This window comes from Mastomys coucha, unplaced genomic scaffold, assembly GCF_008632895.1.
Source record: "Mastomys coucha isolate ucsf_1 unplaced genomic scaffold, UCSF_Mcou_1 pScaffold2, whole genome shotgun sequence".
Lineage (NCBI taxonomy): Eukaryota > Metazoa > Chordata > Mammalia > Rodentia > Muridae > Mastomys > Mastomys coucha.
This window is the reverse complement of record NW_022196902.1, coordinates 12753322-12773354: the sequence shown is the minus strand read 5'-3', so window position 1 is coordinate 12773354 and position 20033 is coordinate 12753322. Positions and strand designations below refer to the sequence as shown.

At 41.2% G+C, this 20033-nt stretch overlaps 1 protein-coding gene across 5 annotated transcripts in view; it reads left to right on the top strand.

Moving 5' to 3' along the window:
- Positions 1-20033, top strand: part of Pde7b (phosphodiesterase 7B) — a 353839-nt gene that overhangs the window by 248208 nt on the left and 85598 nt on the right. The gene's annotated exons all lie outside the window — the stretch shown is intronic.

Here is a 20033-nt window from a genome sequence, read left to right as displayed (position 1 = left end):
GAAAGAAAGAAAGAGAGAGAGAGAAAGGGAAAGGAAAGAAGGAAGGGAAGGGAAGGGAAGGGAAAAAAGGAAAAAAAAAACACAACCTTTCACAACTGTAACCTTTAAACAAGACACTCCTTTAGTCTTCTAGCACAACCTCTCTAGCCAGGGTTGAGCTAAAGGAGGGGCTATTTAATTTTTACAACGTAACAGGTAAATACACAGACAGCTGCCCTCCCTCAGACAGCCCCATTACTAACTCTCTTCCGAGCCTCCAGCAAACCCTGGGTCTATTACATTCCTGGACCCTTGGTTAAAGGGGAATCCTCCATCTGTGTGCAGCTTCCTTCTCTATGGGGAAGCTGGAAGCACACCCCTATTTCTCCCTCTGTTGCTACTTGATCTTACATTCCTGAGGAAATCCAAGCCAGTGACCAGTTGCTCCTCCAGATTTCCTATCATCTATCATGGTGACCCTTCACCTTGGACTTGTGGATGGAAGGAGGTGCCAATAATAAATTTCACAACTCGCCCCAAGGTTTCGGCTGTTCGGCTCTCATATCATTTCTGGTCTATAAATTTCAAAGTGTTGGATGGTGTCCACAGCGTATTACTTTCCTTTGACATCAGCAAGCGCCACACAGGAGGTAATTTGATTTGCCTCGACCCCTGGAAATGACTGGGAAAATTTAGACTTTGCTATTTCTTGATCCTTAGATCCTTGAAAGGCCAGTAGACGACGGACATGTTTATGTTTCTCCTACTGTCATTCTGTGTCTCCTTTCCGGGTCTTCCAAGGATGCGGACAGAGAGTAACTTTTAAAACTAGAAACAAATGCCCACTAAGACCTTTTTAAAAGTCAACACTGTGCCACCGCTAGACCAATGTAACCTTGAATGCAGCCCGTGGGAGATCCAGTGGCACCTCCGACTTCTCCTTACAACCCGTGCATGCTGTTCTAGGTCCCCCTGGAAGCTACACCACTGGCAATCTCCTGACTGTATACAAATGTCTGGGTCACTAGCACAAGGTTTCACAAAGCAGGACATTATTCATCTAGACCAGAGCTCTGTGACTGACTGAGTCACAGGGAGAAAATTACCCAAAAGCCTCCTCTCAGTGATAGATAAGACATTATTTCATGATTTCAATTATAATCCATGAACAAATGAAGAAACTGGGAGTAGGTCTTCATATGGCCAAGGTTCTAAGTGATTCTTAATTCAACTCAGTGCTCATAAGCATTGTGCTAATTGCGATGGTCTTTATAGTGGAACATGGACTAGTTAATTGTCTATGTCATAGGTATCTACACATGAAAATCAGCTGAATTTTTAATCTGAAAAAAATCTACAAATATGAATATAGATTGCATGTAGCCATCATTTATATGCACTGGCCATTTTATTTGAAATATGCAAATAACCCCTGCAAATGGCTGCCACGCTCCCACCCTCTGCAGGTGGTCCCTTAAGAAGCCCCCTGGTGCCTGCGCTCTGCCTGCTCTCCTCAGGTCTCTTCAGGCTCTGTCTGATCTCCACCTCCATTTTCTACTTGTTACTCAAAGCTATTCACTCATCCAGTAAAAATATTGGCCTGAAATTCCCTTTCCATTCTCTGCAGGACTCTTCTGGATAATTCTTTCAATCTCTTCTTTTTATATAACACCCTGAGACAGTCCCCAACACTTCCCTGTATGTGGTTTTGTAAGTAGGCTCAGTTTGCTTAGATGCATAAGGTATGTCCCTAAGTAAACTACAAAGGTTCTAAACTCAGTAAGTCTTTATAGTTAGTAGCTACTCAGCAACTACATGGTTAACTTACCATCACCTCAGCCCCTACGCTGTGTCCATCTTCAAGGACAGACACAGGCTTACAACCATTTTACTCACATTATTGCAGTTTTGCTTTCTCTCCCCAGATAGAATCTAATATAAGCCTTAAAAAAGTAAATCATGTATAAATTTAAGCTTAAAAACAAATTCAATCTAGGAGAAACAAACGAACCTCTAAACCCCCTTTCCTGAGCCTGTGTTTCTGCAGCCTTCCTACTAAATACTTAATGGATCTCACACAACTGCCATTCCCTACCCATAATGCTGTTTCTCTTTTACCACCTCCTTTAACACTGGCCTTAAACTTCTGGCCTATGCATAAGCAAAGGGGAAAAAAAGTGTATTGAATAGGAAGGCCCATTGCATTTCCTCATTGCTTATCAGTCCTAAATCCAACCTGCCATAGTAGAAGGAGACATCAGAATCAATCCCTACAACAAGTTGTCTTAGGTCAAGATTATATTTGTGTATATTACAACAGATTATTGGGACAGAGGTCATTAATGAGAGCCCACGCACCAAATGTGCCCCCCATGCCTGTTTTGGTAAATACACTCCTGCTGGAACACTGCCCATGGCCATTTTCTGATAGGCCATCGCAGGCTGCCGTGATACCACGTGGGTCAGGCAGCTACAGCAAAGTCACATGATCCACAAAGCCAAACTTAGCTGCCACTGGGCCTACGTAGGGAAAAGTTATCAAGGCCTACTGTAGGTACTTCTAAGCAGATTTCAAAGGGTTTTGTGACATCTCAATAGGCACATTCAGTCCAGTCTATTTTCCTTTGTCACTCTCATTTTCTTTCCACTTTCTAGAACCATCTTTCACTTTTAAGAATGGACTTAACATTGACTAAATTTACACATAAAGAAGCAGCAATAGAAAACTACCCTCTCTTACAGATCTTATGCACACATTCTTCTGGGGAAAAAAAATCCCTTCCCATGCCCAGGGGTGAGAGCACAGCCCTCTCTTCCCCACAGTCCTATTGCCTATATAGTAAGGTGATTGCGTACTTGATTAGTCTTTCGTCGTCATAGTGTGATTATTGTTTGTCTGGACATCCTTAGTCATTACAGCATCTTCCTTTCCAGTTTTTCCTGGTCTGAACAATAAATTACAGACCAGTCAATTAATTGTAAGCATTTGCCCATAAAAGAGTGCTCAGTTCAATGCCACTCAAACATGACATGTAAGAATAAGTCCGAAGGGGCTGGTGAGATGGCTCAGCGGGGAAGAGCACCGACTGCTCTTCGGAAGGTCATGAGTTCAAATCCCAGCAACCACATGGTGGCTCACAACCACCCGTGATGAGATCTGATGCCCTCTTCTGGTGCGTCTGAAGACAGCTACAGTGTACTTACATATAATAAATAAATAAATCTTTAAAAAAAAAAAAACAAAAAACAAAAAAACAAAACAAAACAAAAAAAAAAAGAATAAGTCCGAAGGCTGAAGAGATAGCTCGGTAGTTAACACATGCTGCTCTTACAGAAGTCCTGATAGCTCCAGCTGCCTTTGACTCCAACTCCAGGAGATCCAGCATCACTTTCTAGATTCTACAGGCACCCGCCCTTGTGAACACATATATACACACACATCCATGTCATTAAAAATAAAGCAAATCTTTCAAAATCAAATGCATTATGTACTGGGAAATTGCTGAAAGGATAGATTTAAAAAGTTTACTACACAAGCAAGTCAGTATGCAATGCAAATGTGAACTGGTCTGATATAGCCATTCCATAATCTATATTCAAGTCAAATCGTCTTGTATCACATGAACATACATCTTGCCCATCATCATCAACATCATCAATAATAATAGTAACAGCAACAGTAGAGTACAATATTCCTGGAATAAGGATCTCAAACTCTCCCTCCCAGGAGTTCATCAGATCAGTAGAAATACTCGGGACAAAGGTATTTGTTAGAAGCCAGTTTTTTTTTTTTCTTGTTTCCATGTGCACGAGTAGAAGAGAAACGTCTATCTGAGTTTTTAGAACTTCCTCTTGGAAAGTAGCAGGAAATGGGGTCTCTAGCACTGTTGTGTGGGACAAGGGGAACATGGATCTTTAAAGAAGAGTTCTCTTTACACCTAAGCATGCAGAAGAGAGCAGAGGGAGAAAAAAGAGAGGCAATTATTTTTATGCCCAGGGAAGAGCTAAAACAGAGAACTGTAGGAAGGCAGGAGCAGAGGAAATGTAACAGCTCTATCATCCAAAGCCGACTTCCTGTGGATGGATTTCATTTACTAGTTCCGTTAAAGAAAAAACAGGAGAGACAGTGGTGAGAAAAAAAAATGTGTGTTTCAAAGACACCAACTGAGAGGGGACAGTGGCCGAGGAATCACAATCTTGGAAGAGAAGGCAGCTCCTGGCCCCAAAGCAGCCCTTCCTCAGCCCAGTCTCCTGATTTAATATAATTGGTACCCTGAGCAGATAATGACTAGGTTGAGATGTTCCCGTGGCAACCAGCTCAGAACAACACAATGTGATTTCCACACCGGCTCAGCAGAGAGAGTGGCATGCAAACAGAGCATCCTCGGGACCTGGGAAATGTTAGGGAACTCAGTGCATCTGCTTCTGCAGCAGCTTTCAGAGCACACATTCAGCCGCCAGCCAGCCTGGTGCTCCACACCAGCCCGGCTCAGCAGCAGTAGGTTAATTGGTTATTTGGCTTTTCCCACCTGTTAATTTGCTAATCTTGATCTTAAATTCTCTTCCTCTGGATTTGCTTCTCCAGGCTGGCCCATTTCAGCTGGACAGTCATGAGGTCATTTTAGTAGAGTTACAAAAGTAGATGCTTTATTATTTCCAAAGGAGAGTCAAAAATATACATGTGTATATATTAACTGTTATTTTAAAAGTACCCAGATATTCAAATGCTTTTTAAAAAAAACTGCTGTCTAGCACCCTGTAACTACTCTTTCATTCACCTACTGAAAGACTGTTAGGTAAAGGCCACCAACCATGTTAGAAACCATCTGGTCTTAAGTGGTATCCCTGCCACCCCTTGTAAAGGCAGTTTGTGCAAAGCCCATAAGTCTAAGAAAGAATTCCCAGCAGAGCCACACACATGTAAAGTCCTCCAAACTAAAATGTCACTCTGAAAGCAGTCTCACTCCGTTCCAGCTCGCTGCTACCCTAGCAGAGAAGGGAGGCCTGAGCCGGGGCTCCTTGAGGCTTCTCACTCTTGGGAGCGCCAAGTTAACACCCCACAATTTCAAAGGTCAATATTGATCTTCCTCTGGAAGAAAGGCAGGCCTCTGGTTGTGGTCATGGTGCTTCCTGGCTCAGGTGGCCAGTGCCAGGATGGGCACCCAGGGCTTCTGGCCACACACTCTCCAGCTCTTCAGCTGCGGAAGTGCCAGACCAGGAGAATGGTTAGCCACCAAAGTGCCACTTCGTGGTGGAAACCAGAGCTGACAGGGCCCCGAATGTCTCATTCCTTCCCCATCACAGTTTAATGAATGGACACCTCCTATGGTAGGCAGCATGCCAGGGCGCAAAGATGAATGAGACATAAGCACTACCCTTGAGCAATTTGCAGAGATATGTACAAATAGATGTTGGCTTTTATGATACCCATGTGATATGTGTGCAAGTAATAATAAGTAGATATAGTATAAGGCAAATATGTATTGTATGTGATTCTGAAGGGTTACAGGCTAAAATGAAGAACTCTTGTCTTGGGACATCAAAAAGAACTGAGGACTAACCATAGAGCAGGAGCTGAAGTGACAGAGAAGTCAAGAGGAGCTGTGTGCTGAGGGCTAACTTTTATTGCCATTATAAAATATGCTTCAAGACATAATGACAGGAAAGAATTGCCACAGCTGAACTTGACTAAATGAAAGTATTATTGGAAGTCCTTGTTCAAGTAAGATCAGAGACATCAGGAAAAGTCATTCCAGATCCCTAGCTGTCAGAGAAAAGCCGTCTTCAAAGCCAAATGGCTTCGTCTTCTTAAGCTAGGACTGAAGGTACCATTACCTCTTGTTTGCCCAGCCGACATCATTAAATGAGTTTACTTTCTTATCTGAGTGAAAGAAAACAGAAAGTTGGATCTGGGAGCCCAATATTTCCTCACAGTTATCATCCATTCATTTAACACACAGAGTATCCACTCTATGCTGAGAAGGATGAGTTCGTGGCCACAGCAACAACCATAGGCCTGAGGTTTATATAACAGGTTCTTCAGAAGGCTGGAGAAGAACCTGAGCCATAACTTTTATGCTCAAAGAGCTAACCATCTTGTCACAAGGGTACATACACATTATATGAAGAGATGTACAAATAAATAGGTAACCTAATAACCTTATTCTAAAATAATTGGCATAAAAATAAAATGACCTAAGCAAGAGAGGGAAACAACATGGACTCATGCTGAGCTCTAGAACATATGGTCAAGAGTTAACTGGTTAAGAAATGACTACAAATAAGATTGATCTGACACACAGACAGTGAGGTCACTAAGTAAGAGCAGAAGCTAAAAATGAGCAAAGAAAACATATTGACCAGAGAGAAAGTGGGCACCTTGGAACATCAAGAAAAAGAGTTTGAACTTGATTCGTTAAGCCAGTAGCAGTAGAATCACTAGGCTGAGCATGATCACAGCAGAGTCTCAGAGTAACTGACATCTGTGTGTAGGAGAGACAGTGAAGGAAGAGGAACCAAAGCAGGTGGCAGAGTGTGATGCAGAAGACATCGAAGCACAAAGGGGAGGTGGTGTGTAGAAGCAGAGATACAACCTGAGGATAGTGGATAGTGGGCGTGCCAGGGATGGGGCCATCTTACCATCTTGAAATACTGGAGATGAGAACATCATTAAGAAAAGCTAGGGAGAGATAATGAGCTCAGGTGGGACCAACTGAGTGTGAAAGAGTCTTTGGAAGAGTGTTGGACATAAGGCACTGCAGTGCAGATGAGAAACCTCTTAAGAGCTTCCACTGGGGGCTGGAAAGATGGCTCAGTAGGTAGTAGCACTTGTTCTATAAGCATGAGGCTCTGAGTTTGAACGTCCCACGCCCATATAAAAGTCCAGCCATGGCTACATGCTCTGGGGGATGGGATGGATCCTTGAGAGCCCGCTAGCCAACCAGCATAGCCAAACATCAGCAAGCCGGGAGACCCTGTCCCAAAACAATCAGGCCAAGAGTGATAGTCATTCTATAGCTTCCTCATGTGCACACATGAGGACACACATCCACATACTTGTGAGTATACATCCCATACACCACACATACACACACATATAAAGTTTCCTCTAGTTGGGACTTTTTGATACCCATGAGCCATCTGTCATAGCACATACCGCAAAATCAGTTCTTAAGTGATTCAATGGCTACTCTTAGTTCATAGTTTAGTAAAGCACTAGGAAACAGTTGGTGATATACCCACAAAGTGAGTTTCACCAGCAATCAAGCCCTAGATAGAAGCTACCTAGACACTCCTTTTCAGATAGACTTCACCCCCTGCCATGTCCCTGCCAGGGACTCTACATAATGCAGAAGTGGTTACTTTATATCACACCCACCTTGCCTGCTCATAGCATAAGCACAGAGAGATGGCAATTCTCATGGCATCACATCTTGAGCAAAATTTAAACCTACTTGGAGTATTTCTGACATAATGGCCTCTTTGGGTTTCTGGAAACAGTGGCATGTAAAGGGACAGAGGAGTAAATTAGGTTTATTTTGACTAAAGCTGTTTTATGTGTCATTGAACTAAAATGGCTTATTTGTTCAATGGAATTAAATTTTACCTCCTACCCACAATAGGCAGAACTTATCTCTTATGACTTCATTAATAAACAAAATGAGGGGTTATTTCTTCTTATTGCTTCCCTCCTTTTCAAGTTTTGGAAAATCTAAGAAACATACCATGGTGGCAGGTTCCACAGCTTTGCTCTTCCCTCCATAGGGATTCATTTCTTTCATGTTCTGCCCTAGTTCGTTCAACTGGAGCTTTCAAAACAATTGAAAAGGGGCTGGTTTAAAAAGTGCATATGGTTCTTATTCTCTTATATAGATGGATCCCGTTTTAAACAGTGTTTTGTGTTGCCAGGCTAGAATGTCAGGGGTAGCACTATCAACAAAATCTTGTTTTCATCCTAACCAGCAAATCAAATTGTTTTGGGACTCCAGGATGGTTTATTATTCTTTTTTTTTTCTTTTGGTTTTTTGAGACAGGGTTTCTCTGTGTAGCCCTGGCTGTCCTGAAACTCACTCTGTAGACCAAGCTGGCCTCTAACTCAGAAATCTGCCTACCTCTGCCTCCCAAGTGCTGGGATTAAAGGCGTGCGCCACCACCGCCCAGCTCGCTTTATTACTCTTAAGTAACCTTGGGGGAGAGGAGGCAATCCACTGCCCTAACAACTGCTGCCACAAGCACTGAAGATGGTTGAGCCTTAATGTCTGTCACAGGATGCTGGATTCTTGATCTGTATCACACTTAGGCAAGGGGCTCCAGGTAATAGGTGCCTGGAACACTTATAAATGCATCAACTATAAGCACTAGACATTGGAAAACCCTTTGCAACCCAACCATACTGTTCTACCCAGAGCTCTGGGTTCATAGCATCCTTCTCTACCCCTTTCCCTAGACACTACAGAGGAAACAGAGAAACCAACCATGAGCTTTGACATCAGACCTGGGTTTAAATCTACTTCCCTTGTGAGCTGTGGAAAAGGTGCTCAAACTACCTAACGTGACCACATGTAAGGAAGATTATAGTCACTCTTATTGTCCTGAACAAAGACATACATGAAATAAATGCGACCAGAAGCTTGTCTTGCTTCTAGCATGTCCACCATAAATGAAGTTGAACTTTGAGTCTATGCAGAGCCCCCTTTATCCAGCCACTTCTCCTAGAAAACATCTACTTCCCTTTAGACTCCTGGACCTACTTCAGTCTTCCAAAGGGCCTAACTGGTCATTCACTCAGTGTTCCCATTCTACCTCTAAGAAGAAATTGTCACACTGACTATAAATCATGGGACCTGAGTGACAGGTAGAGCTCAGCATATTTTGTCATAAGGCAATCCAAACCTGGCTCAGGACCTTTTGATAGTTTTTGAGAACTGCTTATTTGTCTCAAACACAGTACACACATAGTACAGTCCATAGCAATGGTAATAATGATTGTAGCTTGCATGTCTGACATCAGTAGGTGCTACATACTGCCTCATGTGTTTTGTGAACATTGGCTCATTTAACCCCCACAAATCCCTAGGAAGTAGTCAGTGCTGTTTAACATGAAGAAATTGAGACACACAAGGAACAAATAATTCACTTGTGGTTTCCAGCTTGGAAGTCAGAATTCAAACCCCTATGGCAGGCCAGAATATGAGGTACTAGCCATGATGGAATATGTCTTATTTAGGGTTTCTATTGCTGTGAAGAGATACCATGATCATCATAACTCTTATAAAGGAAAATGTTTAAATTGGAGATGGCTTCCAGCTCAGAGGTTTGGTTCATTATCATCCTGATGGGAAGCATGGCTGTACCCAAGCAGACATGGTAGAGAAGGAGCCAAGAGTTCTACATCTGAATCCTCAGACAGTCACTGAGACTGTGAGCCACTAGGCCTAGTTTGAACTTCTGAACCTCAAAGCCAGCATCCAGTGACACACTTCCTCCAGCAAGACCACACCTCCTAGTAGTGCCAATCCCCATAATCCTATGGGGCCATTTTCATTCAAATCACCACAGAATATAAATTTGTTTATGGATTTTAATGCTCAAAAACTAAGTGTATATAAATACTATTTCTCTTATATTGCACCTACAAAAAAATTACTCCTTTTGAATAGTTTTCAGATATTACAATTATTTTATAATACATCTAGATTGTTTCATTTTGGATATTAAACTCTTTCAATACCTTTGAACCAAAGCTGCCAACTTGATATGAAAACATATAATTAAGCATTGAAAGTATTTAATTTATAGCATTTCCATAATATTTCTCAATAGTCTGCTGCCCTGGCAGAAGGTGCCATGTGACAAACTGGTCACCTCATTGATTGACTTTGTGTCCTTTGATAAGGAGGAGGAAGGTGAGGTAGTGATGACTAAGGACACTCGTAAGCTGACTCCCCAAGAAGGAAATAAAATCACTACTGTGACAAACTAGAGTCCAGTCTGTGTCTCTCACCAGTTGCTTTCATTTTCTCCGGAGGGAGCTGGTTATTTCCTGTGATGAGGGCTGACAGAGGCAGGTTCACAAATGTTTATAGTCTACTAAACAAAAAGAGGCTGAATACATAATTACATATTTGAAAAGATCTCACATATGTTTATAAAAACATGCCAACGTTCGCACAGGGCTCACTACTTGATGACTTTCACTTTCTTCTCTCTGTTTTCCCTGCCAGAATATGTATTTCTCTCATAATAAGAAAAAATTGGCATTGAGTTGTAAAGTTGCTCTTTTCTATTTATGTAAGATGAGAAGCTTTTGTATAAAACACTATGATATGATCATACACAAAGTTTGAAACTTAAGAAATAGAGACAAAGGTAAAGAATAAATAAGATTTAAAAAAAAAACCTTGGCTAATACTGAAATTGGTAAGACAATTTGATTAAAACTTCCTAAATTCTTAGCTTTGAATTTGAGTAAATCCATACCCTCGTATGCCACACATAAACACGATGACTCTAATTGGGGGAGATGAGACAAATCTCCTTATTTAACTAAATGGTTTTCCAAATAACTTTTAGGAATGTCTGATTTGGGAAGGGGCCTGAATTCTCAGCAGAGTTAGCAGAACTATAAATTATTTTCATCAGTTTATTCACATGTAAAACAATGTACTTGCTTTTCTGTGGTTTTATCTAAGAAAAAAGCTACCTCTTAAAGCCATTTTCATTTCATGATAATAAAGTCATGAAAAGTTTCCTTTCTTAAATGGCAGGGTAAAATTTGAAAATTAGAATGTATAATAAAATTTCTTAAATATTCCTATTTTTTCCTTATTGAAAACAGCCTTATTCTCACATAATGTATTTGATTGTGATTTCTCCTTCCAGTTCCTCCCAACCTCCCCTCCCATCTAGATCCATCCCCTTTCTGTGTCTCATTGGAAGACAGAAATGAAATTTTAAAAAGATAAAACAAAACTAACACATAAGAATAAAACAAAAAAATGGAACAGAAGGAAAGGCGCTGAAGAAAAGACACAAGAAGCAGATATAGATGGAGACGCACCAGTTGGCACACTCGGGAGTTACACAAAAACACTAAAATGGAAGCCGTAATATATATACAAAGGAACCATAGAGTAAAAAAGAAAAAGAGTGTGTGTGTGTGTGTGTGTGTGTGTGTGTGTGTGTGTGTGTGTGTATCAAGATAAGATTTTTTAAAAGAAAGAAAAAAAGAAAAAGCCCTAACACAATATTATGAGACAAGGACCCTCCAAAGATGCCATTGAGTTCATGTTCTGTTGGCCATCCACTGCTGGGCAGGCAGCCTACCTTAAGAGTAGTTGTTTCCCCAGGGAGACTCCTTGGAGGAAACTAAAGTTTCATCTGCAGGTGGGTATCAGTTGGAGATAACTGCTGGGTTAGGGATAAAAACATGTGTTCACACCGTCTTTCCGCTCCAGAACCCCAACTGGTGCAGATTCTGTGCATGCCGCCACAGTCTGTCAGTTCATATGTGTGTAGATTCTGTTGCTTCTGGAAGCCTTGTTTTCTTGGTGTCCTCCACTTCCACCACCCCTGACTCCTATGCTCTTTCTAGCTCTTCGGCAGAGTTCCCTGAGTCCTGAGAGAGAATTTGTTGGAGACATCCCTTTTAGGGCTGAATGTTCCAAGGTCTTTCATTCTCTGCATACGTCCGACTGTGGGTCTCTATTTGATCTCATCTGCTGCTGGGAAACACTTCACTGATGATGGCTGAATATGGCACTGATCTATGAGTATAGGAGAATACCATTAGGAGTCATTTTATGGTTACTTAAAAAACAAACAAACAAACAGCAACAAAACCCAGTAGTATTTGGTTTTCCCCTAGGTCTCTGGACTAGCTAGTCTCAGGTTCTTGGTCACCCAGGAAGCATCAGGCATGGATTCCATCCCACAGAGTGGGCATTAAGTCAAATCAGACATTGGTCAGTGACTCCCACAAGCTTTGTGCCACCATTGCCATAGCAAATCTTACAGACAGGACATCATTGTATATCAAGGAGTTTGTGGCTGGGTTGTTTGTGTTTCTCCTTTGGTAGCATGCAGAACAACTTCCTGTACCATAGATACTTGCACAGAGGGCTGAAGGCTCTATGAAGACACCAGCTCAACTTCTCTATGTCCAATGAGTTGTGTAGATGTTGTCATCAACCATGGGCCTCACCATCAGTGTGTGGAAGGCAGCCTAGTCTTGGCAACAGCCTAGGTTACTTGTTGGTTCCCATGGGATCCCTTTGGGCACAAACTCAGTAAGATTTAACCCAACCCTAGTACTGGAAGCCTCATTAGGTGACAAGAAATATCTAATTGAGGTTCTGTCTCCCTGTTATTTGGCTGTTTCAATTAGTTCACCTTCATATATGTATATATCTTATGAAGCTATTTTACTATGTTTTCATTCTATCTTCAAATGGCTCTTAATCTTAGCTGTCTCTTGCCATATTACCTCCCTCGTCCCTCTCTTGCTGCCCCCTCCCCACTTGATTCCTCTGTTTTAATCACACACACACACACACACAAGCCATCCATAACATTCTCTTCTATTTTCCTGTCTTAGGGAGTTCGATCTGTCCCTCGCCTAGTCCCTTACTCTCTAATCCCTGTGGATCTATGGATTTTAGCTTGGTTACCATCCATTTAACAGCTGATAGCCACATATAAGCAAATTCATACCATTTTTGTCTTCCTGGGTCTAGATTACCTAACTTAGGATTATTCTTTTCTAGTTCCATCCATTTATCTGAGAACTTCATGACTTTGTGTTCTTTAACAGCTGAGTAATATTCAACCGTGTAAAGGTACCACTTTTTTAAAAGATCCATTTTTCTGTGGAGGGACATCCAGGTTGCTTCTGCTTTCTGGCTCTTATGAGCAGAGCAGCAATGAACATGGCTGAACAAGTGTCTGTTTTGGGGATCCAGAAATTGCTTAGCAAACCACACAAACACGGATCTCAGTCAGACAGGGAGAGTTGATTGAGCATGCGCTCCAGGACTGGTGGACCAGGCCATGGTTCAGATTCAGGAACTGAACCATGACCCTAAGTTAAGCCTAAAATACACAAACATCTGTATCAAGTTATTTCGCCAATCAGGATTTAGGGATGGGGGTGGGTGACAGGAGGGAAGGTTCCTTGGGAACATGTCTTTGTTGTACATTGATCCTGCTCCCATTGGTTGGGGGATTCAGTTGTAGCAGGGGACTTGCCTTGTCTAATAATCATGTCCTAATTTGCCTACCAAGATGAGACTTGTCTGTCATTCATGTCTTAACTTGCCAACCAGGATGTCAATCACCCATGGGTAACTGACTCTTTCTCCCAGGTAGGATGTCAGTTCCCAGGGAGGTCTTAGGAACTTAAACTTTACTAGACCACTTCTCAAAATGGAAGTCCTATTCCAAATAGTTTGTCTCTCTTGTGTTGGGGTCTATCCTAGGTTTAGCTTATACCATAAAAGCTTATATACATATATGTTTGTGTGTGTGTGTGTGTGTGTGTGTGTGTGTGTGTGCGTGTGTGTGTGTGTGTGTGTGTGTGTGTGTGTGTGTGTGTGTGCGTGTGTGTGTGTGTGTGTGTGTGTGTGTGTGTGTGTGTGTGCAGGAAGCACAGTTGGGTGGTTGGTTCAAATCCAAGCTTACTGTGGGGAACTATATAAAACAGTCCTACTAACTTCTATTGTGATTGGTTTCCAGGGGCACAGAACAAAACAGAATATGTAATCAATCCTGGCATTAGAAAGTTTCCTAGTAACAGCTAGCCAAGTAACTGTTACCTAGACCTTAACATTTTACCTAGGCCTTAACAATTCACCTAGGCCTTACATTCCATCTAGGCCTTAGCATCTCTGTAGTAAGATGAAGTGCCCTTTAGGTATATGCCTGAGAGTGGTATAGCTGGATGTTGAGGTAATTAGATGAGAGAGACAGAGAGAGACAGAGACAGAGACAGAGACAGAGATAGAGACAGAGTGGGACAGAGATACAGATAGAGAGAGAGATCTCTCACATTTTTAAGTGCTTACTATCCATTAGAGATATATATTTTATTAAACAAAGTAATATCACAATAAAGAACATGAAATTATTACACTAAACTATTACTACATTAGTAGTAGCCACCTTGGCAAGCTGGTGAGTATGAGGTAGGGTGATTACTATAAGCTGTGTTTGACTAAATGTGTATAGAAAATGTTCGTTTGAGAAAGTTTTACTTTTAGCCCAGGCTGGCCTTGTACTTATGGGCAGTCCTCCTGCCATATTCAAGATTTGGTAGGTAGGAATTACAGATGGCATTCAGTAAAGATAGTTTATCATTTAAAGATGAAATTTATTTCAAGGAGCATGAGATCAAGTTCACTGATTCAAACAACCCCTTACACTGGATAAAGCTTTTGAACAAAAGCACTCCACATCACTGTGCCCACTTTCCCATTTAGAAAGCAAGCAAACCATTGTAAGGAAGTGAAAGAGTTAAGACCTAGCTGTTTGGCATCCTGTCTTCCCACTCAAACACGAGGAGCCCTTTATGTAAGCTCTACTCTAAAAACATAAACATTGAATTTCCCATTCAATGACTTTTAGCTTCAGGCTGAAGAACTGAGTCAGGTTGAGTGCTGGACATGGGATGAGAGAGAGAGAGACAGAGACAGAGAGAGACAGAGAGACAGAGAGACAGAGAGAGACAGAGACAGAGACAGAGTGACAGAGACAGAGTGACAGAGACAGAGAGAGACATACAGACACAGAGACACAGAGAACCAAGGTTGGGACCATCTCACTAAAGCAGGTCCACTCACTGGAGGCCTCAGTGGAGACAGCTCTGAACATTCCAGTGGATGACCCATGAAGAGAGAGGTATTGCACTGGACAATGATTGGATTTTTAAATTAGGGGTTTTTAAAGCAATTTACAAAGTTCAGACAAGGGGGTAGGGAAATTCCAGGTTCCTTCAAAGAATAAATGCCCCTAAAGACTAGATTTTAGGCATAGTCAACAAAGATTAAGGTAAATGATGGCATGAAGGGAAGAAAATTGATGTAAATCAGACTAAAACCTCTTGCAAGGCTATGAAGTTGGTTTGAACCAGAACAAGAACCATCTAGAATGCCATTCTGTTGTCTACTTTTTAAAAATGGCTATGGGGGATAACAGAGCAGGTGTGCAGGCTCAGCTCAGAACCTCAGTACCTACCTAAAAGCCAAGTGTGCTCATACACACCTGGAACCATAGTGCTGAGGAAAGCAGAGCTAGGCAGGGCCTGAGAGCTGGCTAGTCACCAATTGGTATGCTCTGCATTCAGTGAGGAAATGCTGTCCTAAACAGAACTCGATGAGCCATAGCGAAGGAGAGCCAATGTCAGCACTGGGCCCCCCATACACATGGACACCCATACCCACACCTACACCCCCCCACACACATACACACAAACATGCAGAGTCACTAAAGGTAAAGAGAAACAAAACATTCATCTCTCACATCTTTTACAGAAAATTTAATATTACTTCTACTTAATATTAAAAGTAATTAACAAATAATTGGTCAGTTACTTTTGAGTATATTATAAAAAAGACTTCAACATCCCACCCCAACTTCCCATCCTCACATCAAGACAGTTTTAGAAAAGTCCTTTATAAAACCTTCAGAGAGGCCTTGAAGTACTTGATTTCAATGATTTTATAGAGAGTCTATAATCTCTGACAGAAAGACTCAGCAAGTAGAAGATGCCCAAGCTGGAGGAGCCATGTGTGATCCCAACACATGATAAAAGGAGAGAAATGACTCCAGGAGGTTGTTCTCTCACCTTCTCATGCACACCCCCACATACACACACACACATACACACACAGACACACACACATACACACATACATACATATACACATACATATATACATACATATACACATACATACACACATACATATACACACATACATACATATAACTACATACACACATACAAACATATATACACATACATATAGATATGCACACATATATATACATACATACATGCACATAAAGACACATACATACACATACATATACACATATACACACATAACATATACACACATACACATACATACATATGCACACATACATTCATATATGCACACATATGCACACATACATATACACATACACACACACAAAACACATATGCACTCAAGAAAATAATAAATTGAAACATTCTTAAAGGAAAGTCTAGAACCTTAATTCATTATTAGCACAATTATAATTGTGTAATTATGCAGTGAAAATTGTAAATTATAACTGTAAAGTTAGCTGGTATTTATGGGTAGTGTTCTGTGGGCTAAATACTTTACTGTGTAAAGCCTTACTTGTTCTCCTGGCAATGTGGTAGATCCTGCTAATTACTATAGTCCTCAATTGAAACCAGAGGCAATCAAGTCCCTGAGTGCCAAAGGCCACCATAGTTTGTGGATCACAGCAAGTTGGGAGAACTTCACAGCAGACTCCTCTATAGCCCATAGGGCAGCACTCTTCTGCCTTCCCTATTGTTGAGACATGTTATTCTTTATTTATTTACTCATTGGTGTGTGTGTGTGTGTGTGTTTGTGTTTGTGTGTGTGTGTGTGTGTGTTTGTGTGTGTGTGTGTATGTTTGTGTGTGTGTGTGTGTGTGTGTGTGTGTGTGTACATGTTGGTGTGTACATATGCATCAGAGGCCAAAGGCTGTTTCTTGAGTCAGGGTTTCTTACTGAACCTGGAGCTTACTGATTCAGCTAGACAACAAGCCCCAGGGATCTTTCTACCCCTACTTCCCCACCCTGGGATTATAGGTCCAACACCATTGCTCATTTTTTAATGTGGATGTTTAGGATGAAACTCAGGTCCTCATGCTTGCCCAGTAAAAGCTTTAGGGACCAAGTCATCTTCCCAGTGAGTTTCTGCTCAGTATCTGCTATGTGTCCAAGAATGGGTGTTAGTGCTTGCCTCTAGTGGAAGGGAATAACAGCTTTGGATGACTTCATAGAAAAGTCTTTCTCCAATGTGTTTATCCCTCTTAACTACAGAAATCATGAAGAGCCAATTCCAGGTCTCCAAAATGTCAGCACTAGTCTTTATCCATTGAAAAGTACCACTTGTTTATTTGGTTGGTTGGTTGGTTTTTGTTTGTTTACTTGTGTGAGTACTTGTACACATATATTGAGTGTGAGTACGTGTGTGTGTGTGTGTGTGTGTGTGTGTGTGTGTGTGTGTGAGTGGATGTGGACTCCAGAAGAAAGTGTTGGACACTCAGAACTGGAGTTATGGCCATTTTCAGAACAGGCTTGTTACATGGGTGCTAGGATCCACAGTCATGATTTCCCAGCAATTGTACTTTTAACTGCTGAGTCATTTCTCTTAATATTCATGCAAAAAAAATCATTTATATAATTGAATAGATTAAGACACCTGAGCAAGAAATGTCCTTTTAAAATGGGGGTTGCTTACTATATTGAGACATGAGGAAATCCTAATCAGTTGAATGTTCTCTTAATTGAGAATTGCCAAATATGGATAACTTGTCTTGAAAGAATTATAGCATAACTCAAAACTCCTAATGAAAAGAAAAGAGCTAATTGAGGCATAACTCAGTTTTTCTTGGGTGACTCACAATTTCTCCCAATCTTCAAGTGGTGCTGAGTGAATTCTTTTAAATGACAGTTGTTAACTGGAACCTCAAAACAAACCTGTGAAGAATTGAGTGTTCTTGTTATTAAATTTCTATTCACTGAGCCAAGAAAGGTTAGTGAAGCCACCTGAGATTTTGAGAATAATCTATAGCAGTATGTTCTTATTTCAGATCTTTGGGAATGACTAACTAAAGAACACAATGGGTAAATCTCATCTAACACTAATAGCTGGATCTGTAAGAAACACCCACAATATGGGCTTAATAATAAGATGTGTCATCACAGTCTTGTGACAGGGATTCTTGTGACAGGAGAGTTTTGAACTCTCCTTTAAGTGCCTCTCAACACCTTAAATCACCTTTTAAGATAATTTTAAATGCCTTAATGGAGACTATTAATAAATGAGTACCTGTACTTCTTTAAATAATGATTAAGTAGCTCCAGTAACCATTTAACCAATTAATGGCATAAATAATAGGAAAGAATAACTCAAAGGTGATTTAAGGACAATGTAAGTTATATAAGAAAAATTAAATCTTGGAATGAAAAGTTAAGAAAATTCTCCAACTCTACTACTTACACTGGGGATGAAGTTTCCAACAGGACTGAAAAGAACATGCAAAATATCAACATGGTAATAATGCATTATTAGAAAAACTATACAAATCAAAGAATAGTAACATTGTTTCAATACAGAAAATGCAGTTGTCAAGTGAGAGGATCCAGTGAGCATATCCCACAATGCTAAACTGCAACCATCTAATTGGTGTAGGACTCAATACCCTCTCCTCCTCATTGTCCTTCTTAATACATGAATATCAGTTTTGCTTTCATGTTTTTATTATGCTGACTAAGGATCACTTCCAACAACAAAAGGATTTCACTGTTCTATTGCTCAGAGCAATGCTTTGTACACTGCATTCCTGTGCAATACCTTGGCAGTGTATTGACTTGACAACTACTTATTGAATAAATAAATTGTCTAAAATGCTCATTCAAAGGATTTGTTGTTATATATGGCATATTCTATTCTTACTGAGATGGTGCATACATGGCGACAGTAGTGGTCAGAGAGTTTGCCCTGTTACAAAGATGTTGTACAATAATGAGATCATCCTGAATGTTTTTTTTCTGTCTTTTCTTGTTTTCACAAAATAACTCAGGCTGTGTACTATAGGCATGTATTTTTCACAACTTTAATAAGGGTTCAACCTCTGCATTAGCCCACCATCCAGCTGAGGCAGTGGAAAAGAATGGTTATTAGGATATGGCAGGGGAAGTAGACCTGTTTAGAAATAGTTCTTTGGGGTGATTCCAGTTCTCAGTCCACTAAGCAGATACCACACAGGAAACAGCAAGAGCAGTTCAATCCAGATAAAACCATGAGGCTCATCAACCAGCAAAACATCATTAGAACCTAACTGAGTCTAAAAAGAAACCAGAAATTTCTACTTTAGAGTACTTTATGAAGAAAACCAGTTTCCTTTTGTCCAGCTTTGAAGCCCAAGAAAATGAGCAGTGTATGCTCAGCTCTAGTGAGGCCCCAGGGTTAGGTCCTGCAATAGAACAAGAGCAGAGGCGGGAGAGGCCAGTCTGGTTGTCTGTAATAACCTTCTCTCAACAACTTGCCAGAGTCCCATGAAAACCACCTAAGGCTTAGGGTATGGCTAAAGGCTCACCCCAAAGGCACAAAGCCCCACAGAGGTGAAGGAAGGCAGGAAGATCAGAAGTTCAAGCCTGTCCTTGGATACACAGAAAGTTCAAAGCCAATGTGGACTACTGAAAGACAAACAAGCAAGAAGGAACCTAACAAGCTCCCAGTAAAACCCATCTTTTAAAGGTCTCATCACCCAAAACTGCTACACTAGGACCAAGCATCCAGCTCTTGGAGAGTGCACCATATCCAAGCCCTATCCAACCACATAAAACCATATTCACACCATAACAAGCATCATCATGGAGAAAGTCTCTAATGGCGTAGGGGTTATATTAAATAGACACCATTCTACCTTCGAATCATTTGTACTTTGTTGCCCGTGCAGTCATCTCGCCAGCAGGAAGACACTAGGATCCTTCTGCAGCAAGCGTTTATTGCCTCATCCAGAGGAAAAAAGGACTGAGCCAATAATCGGCACTGCTTATATACACCACAGCGCGGCGTGTCGGCCCACAGCGCAGCATATCCGCCCATGATTGGCTGTTTGCTCATCACCCCACGTGACGCCCTGGGATAGGCCGTGACTTGGCGTTTTTTCATTCTACGCACATGAGCAAACAGTTGTTTACCAGGAGTCAACAGCGGATGTGGCGCCATCTTGTCAAGGCGAATGCCTCTCCAGCTCTACCACTCTCCACATCTCCCCCTTTTGTTTTA